The sequence below is a fragment of the Anneissia japonica genome, unplaced genomic scaffold (assembly GCF_011630105.1).
Source record: "Anneissia japonica isolate Jap-2015-1 unplaced genomic scaffold, ASM1163010v1 scaffold1792_len1028045_cov167, whole genome shotgun sequence".
Classification (NCBI taxonomy): domain Eukaryota; kingdom Metazoa; phylum Echinodermata; class Crinoidea; order Comatulida; family Comatulidae; genus Anneissia; species Anneissia japonica.
Window position 1 is genome coordinate 1,017,651 of NW_022742319.1, and position 6,293 is coordinate 1,023,943.

The 6,293-nt window shown below is 33.4% G+C and overlaps 1 long non-coding RNA gene across 1 annotated transcript; it reads right to left on the reverse strand.

Annotated features, from left to right (window-relative positions):
* Window positions 1-442: 442 nt before the first annotated feature.
* LOC117119134 lies at window positions 443-2,416 on the reverse strand. The gene is made up of 2 exons (XR_004447138.1): window positions 2,193-2,416; window positions 443-1,077 (listed from the first exon to the last, which is right to left on the reverse strand). It is a non-coding gene; the product is annotated as an uncharacterized LOC117119134 (long non-coding RNA).
* Window positions 2,417-6,293: the final 3,877 nt, after the last annotated feature.

Genomic DNA, 6,293 nt, shown 5'->3' on the forward strand with positions numbered 1-6,293 from the left:
TGAGTACATTTTTATCCTGCCCTATCTTTCCACGTGCTTCATTACTTTGTATAGAATTATCCTGCTGTAATACAATAAGGAAACATCAATTTGCTATCCATATAAGCAAATGAAATGCTACTCTTCACAACTTTCTGCCACTTTTGAGCTTTCACCATCATGCTAACTTTCGAGGTTTAAACGCAGTATACAATGTTTCCTCTATTTGTGAACTATTACTTTGCTTATTCTTAGCTTGTCATTTTCCTCATTCGTTGCCCACATCATGTAACGTTAGGTGAGTGATACAAATTTATGAAGTCGCATGAATGGTCTTACGCTGAGTGATACAAAATTGTTGAGTCTCAATAACTATACAGTATATTGCGAACGGAAAAGCATAAACGTTTCCTTCATATTTATGTATAAATAAGTAAAAAGCATAAAATAGATCAGTGACTTATTAAAGATTGTATTTATATTTTTATTCGTTCGCCTATACTAGAGCAATTCTAATAATAGGCTCTACATCCGGTTCATACATTACAGTATAATATTTAGGGGTTTTTCAAAATATGATCCTCAGAATATCAGCGAACGCTGATATTCTCCTGTTCAAATTCACTTGATCGGCTCTTGTAATTATATTCCATGACATTTTGCTAGTCATTAATTCTGATACATAATATATGTATCCTACAAAACAACCTATTTAAATAATTTTCAATTCCATAGAATTTAATTTTGTTATTTGTGAAATTTAAATTTATTACTTATTACACCAACCTAAGGTATACATTTTGTTTAATCGGTTCTACAACAGTTCATCAACTAATTTCTTGAGGTAAAAGTTCTAAATAACAGTAAATTATTGTTTAATATAATGCATGCTTCAAATTGAGCAGTAGTTAAACTTTCAACTATATATATAATTGTTTACAAGAATTTTCAATTTAAATTATACTTTTTCGATGATTAAAAATGCAATTCGCTCTTATCGAATAGTTGAATCCTTTCGTTAATTCTATTGGCAGTTGTTGACGAATTTCCACATTAGTTACTAGGTTCAATTGTTTGTTTGGTCACAGATTTCTTAAACTGTAAATGAAACAATAAGATATAATAAAAATAGTGTGGGTATAATCTAATGGTTAAAATAATACGTTGGTAAACATACATGTGTGTTCTCCCCTGGTGCCTCGAATGCTGGTCGTTATAACAATGACCGAACTAATAAAATCTTGATTCCCAGTAGCGAAATGAAGCCAAAGCCTTTATCAACCAATTGTGGAAGCCCAAACATCTATGGTATATAATGTAGCACAAAGGAAAACTGTAGTGAGTAAGGGAAATTTATGTAATGGAAAGTTGATGTACTCCAATAGTGCCTCCAATACTGGCCGCTAAAATAATATACCGCTAGTCAAATTAAGATAAACTTGATTTCAGGTAGCGATATAAACCCCAAGCTTGTTATTAAAGCGTTGTAGGAGCAAAAATTTGAACTATAGTAAAATTTGCGAACCAACCAAGGAGGCATATAGACAGTAAAAATGTTATACTTTTATCAATGCACTCGAAAGTACAGTATGTCTGCCTGGAAATAATTGTCTGGTCAATTTTACTATAAAGAAAAGTATCATCCTACGTTATAATTGACGGGCAAACTTTGCCAAAATTGTTTTTAAATGAAAGAGCATTAATTGAAATGTATGTAGAAAAAAAAATCGCTAAGGTAAAAGGTAAGTTGGATGACCTTAATAAAAATTCACTATAGTTGATAATAATGTAATCATCAAGTATTGTATAATATACCAAGTACTTGATCTACTCTCAAACAATTTCGAAACAGTCCCCTATGACCTAGGACACACAAATCATCATTCATTATATATATTTCTTTTATGACGGTAAAACATCCTGTGTATTTTTAATAAAAACATTTCTGTTTTTGTATTTTATATATTGTTTTAGACTTTGTAATACCGTTGTATACTAATTATTATTTGAAAACTATTAGACCCAATTTGTAAAAGACTAAAGCAGAGAAGTTAATTTTCATTTATAAAATATTTTAAAAGACTTTTTAAAGACTCAAGGACAGTTATATACCTCTATATCACAAAGCTTTGTTATTTATTTCATTTTTTGACACATAATGTGTCTCTGAAATCGACTGATATTGCCTCTAAAATTATTTACTGTATTCTTACCATTCATTTATTTCGATGTTTGGTCCTCTGTCTGCGTGAAAGACTTCAGGTAGGTTTTCTCCTCTAAGAATACCACTCATTTCACGTGGGTCCGCATAATCATCAGCTATCGAGCCCTTGTGTATTGGCGCTACTTGCTGCTGTTGTGGTTGATTTTGCTGATTCGGTTGCTGGCCTTCCATTTTTGTTTTAATCAACCTGAATCCCGAACTCCCGAACTCAAAAGTTTCGATCGTAAATGCATAATTCTTTTTAAGTGATTCCTTTTATACAGTATAATAGATAACATTTGAAAATATTAGCCAATCATCATGCAGATTTACTATCATTATGGATACCACCATCACAATTATTATACATCTACTGTACACATACTGCTTTAACAGGATTTGATAAGGTAAATCATGGGATTGTATTTGGTTGATAACAAGTATGATCTTTGAAATGGTAATAATTGCCATATTTGAGTCTCCAATTTTGGAAGGCATAATTTGACTAAATCATTGTAGTAGTTGTAGTGGTAGTTGTAGTGGTAGTGTAGTGGTAGTGGTAGAGGTGGTAGTAGTGCTAGTGGTAGTGGTGGTGGTGGTGGTGGTGGTGGAAGTAGGAGTGGTAGTGTTAGTGGTAGTGGCACTATGATTTGTGGCTGGTGATCCTGACTTGAATATTCCCGTTGAGTAAATCCTTGCCAAACCACCAGGACCCATGATAAGTGCAGGAGCTTATCTCCAGTTTTTGTAGCGTGAAGCAGATGAGAGTATGATGCTCCGCCTGGGTGGGACGTTAGTCCATTGCAGGTTACTCCTAGCAGTTTGCTGATACCTATAGCTGGGTAGACTCAATTATATAAAGTGCCTTACTCAAAAACAGAAGCAAAATAAACTGCGAAAAGTTGAAACCCCGAACTCGAGGACAAAACCAACTCATATTATATGAGGGTGTGGGGTGCTTTTGTTTCTGTTATATTCATAGTGTAGTAATTGAGGTGAGTTATTGAAATGTGTAGCTGTTATACTTTCGAAAGGCCTAAAAAAGCAAAGAAATATCTAAACTGAAAAAAGGCAAACACGAATTTACAGAGTTTTTCTCCTGATATACAATTTTTATCTCACATAAAGTCCTTGCTTCTTCTTTTTGGTTTATAATTTATGTCATATAACCCACACCTTGTACAATCATAGTCTTGTATTGGGTGATTCTTATTTCTAAATATGCCCCTTTTCTAATGATTACCTCAGAATGTCCACAGACGATTGGTTTCTTGTATCAAAGGTGTAAACACAATTAAATTATCAATTTTGTTTGCTAATTGTTTTTTTTTTTTTTTTGTGGGAGTCCCAACTTTATTGTTACTCTTGTTTCATTGTTTTCATTCATTTTTCCCATCTCTAATCTATATTACATTTCAAATGAAATGAGAGTAACTAATATATACACGTATACATGTATGTATATAATATGCTAATTGTTTTTAATTTATTCACTTAGGTTATAATGTCACATAAAATATATTTCGCTCAAAGAAAATCGTTTGCTTGAAGTCCACATGAAAATTTAGAGTAAATTCAGATATTAAATTGGATGTATCCGCCAGATTAATAGTATAGCATTAAAAGATGATAATGCCAAAGATCGGTCTTATTCCCGGCCATAATATGTTAATAATGATACCTGCCATTATAGTCAGGTTTATGTTGCTGTTACTTTGTTCATTTTTTGGCCAAAGATTTTATTTTACCGATTCTTGATGGATATTGAAAGCAGAATTTAGTAATCTGAATTTTATGTTATATACATTATCATTGAAAACCGTTGAATGTTTAAAAAAAATCCAGCATGCTAGGTTTCCAATCTAACTACAAACTAACATCAATTTACCTTCACCTTTTCGTCAGTTAAACCCGGAAAACAATAAGCCCAAAATAGATAGAACAACAATAATAATATTGGATAAAAAAAAAAAGGAGTTTATAACACTTTACATAATTCTTTTACGTCCACAGTTAGTTTGGCACAATGTATTCCTTCGATCCAGAGACAAGCAACAAACAAACAATAAAAAAAAAACGAATATTAAATGTTACTAGGCCTAGACTAGATCGTCTATAAGAATCTTCTGCTTGAATAAACATTACCGGTACCATTTGTTCCCAATAAATGTGTACATGTGCGAAGTTTTCTAATAAATAACATAAATACAGTACATATTTGCACAGAACGCCACAAAGCGGCAGGCGGGGCGACATACAAGCGCTGCATGCAAGAGTGGCAACATATTCTACAGTATGTGCAGTGTAGGCAGGTTGCAGAGTGCACGATAATACCGTTGTTTGCGGTTTGCTCTGTAAATGAATACAGTATTGGAAAAGTTGATTGTCAGCATGGACGTCGATCGGTGGGGGACAGTCCCCCACTTTTCAAAGTAGGAGGACATCATATCAATCGTCCCCCCCCCCACTTTTCACAAATCTATAGTTTCCTAAACGAGTAGAAAGAAAATCAACAATACGAATGACTGTTTTTTTGTGCTCTGTTCCAAGTGCGGTGCGTATATCAAGTAAAAAAACACAATTGTTTGTACATTTCGTGACCATCTCAGTAACCACTCCATCGATTTTATGGGTGCAACGGTTATCATAGGCTAAATTTATTTATGAAAAAAATGTACTGTACGTTGTTAAAATTGGAAGCGTGTAAACCTATTAGAATTTTTTTTTTGTATTATTAAAAAAGGTATATTGTTTAATATTATCTGCATGCATAGATTCCTGTTTTTCCAAATTTAAAAAGAATTCATAGTAAGTCAATTATGTAGCCGTTATTAAACAATAATTATACAGCATTTTACATGGATTAGGTCTATTTCGACTTATTTAAGTATAGTGATACTCCGATGTTACGTTGACGTAATCTCGCGCCATAACGTCATGATTTGTTTGTGAAATAAAAATGCTAACTAATGTTTTGTGTGCTTTCTATCTCTCTAGTCCTGTTTGGTTAGAAGTTAAAAAGTTAGAAGGTAGTATACCCACTTACAATAGGGTAGTCGCAATACTACTTGCAAAAAAAGTGAAATTCAATAAGAGGAGATTATGAAAAATGTTTGATTGATTTAAAAAATACACGCAAAGAAACCATAAATCGGAATGACTGTTTTAAGTTCATCCATGAAGGAAAATAACTTATCTTAATTGTTTTTCGTGGTTCGAATACGTCACAAGCAATCAGTACGGTAGATAATAAATAATTATTTTTATGAATATTTGTTTTTGCACGAAATAGGTACGTCTATATAAGCGGACAATATTATGATTACCAGGATAAATTGAAAAACTTGTTATGATAAGTATTTCAGTGGCAGATTCAAGGGACCCTTGCTGGCCTACCCTTCCTAATATTTTCAAAATATAAAAGAAAATCATAGTCAAATTTACTTCCTGAGAGTGCCATTTCCGGCCAACAAGAGTTGCCATAAACATAATGTTTCATACCTCACCCCAACCACAGTATTTTGAAAATGTAGTGTTGAAATAAATTTTAATTGCATTCCTTAAAATTAATTAGATAGGCCTACGACATATAAAAGGCTATAGATTTCACCGACGAGAGAAAAGTGGGCGTGGTTGAGCGTCGCTTAAAATGTGTCGAAAGTGGTCCAGAGGGCGAAGACTCCAAAAAGTTTGACAATTTAGGGGTTACAAGGCTTACGGTATTAATCGATTTTAGAGTCTACCGTACGAAATATTTTTTTTTTTCTCGCCGACAAATTGTGGTTTTTCTCCACGATGGAGTGGGATGTGGGGAAGCCCTCCCCGACAGAACACTTGGTAATTTGCCCCCCACGGATTGACGCCCTTGATTGTAAGAATATTTTATGTCACTCAAAGTTTTTATAAAAGAAAGTTCTAAAGTATGCTGAGTAACACGTCGTTCTATCGCATTCCATTTTCTTTTGCCGCTGTCGCCTGCCGCTTTTGCACTCCGTCTTATATTATAATACTTCTGCAAATAGCCGGTTTGTGTTTTGTATTTCAAAGCTGCATAGAACCATGTGTACGTGATATAATATTTTCATTATCGTTATTATGAACACACAGGGGT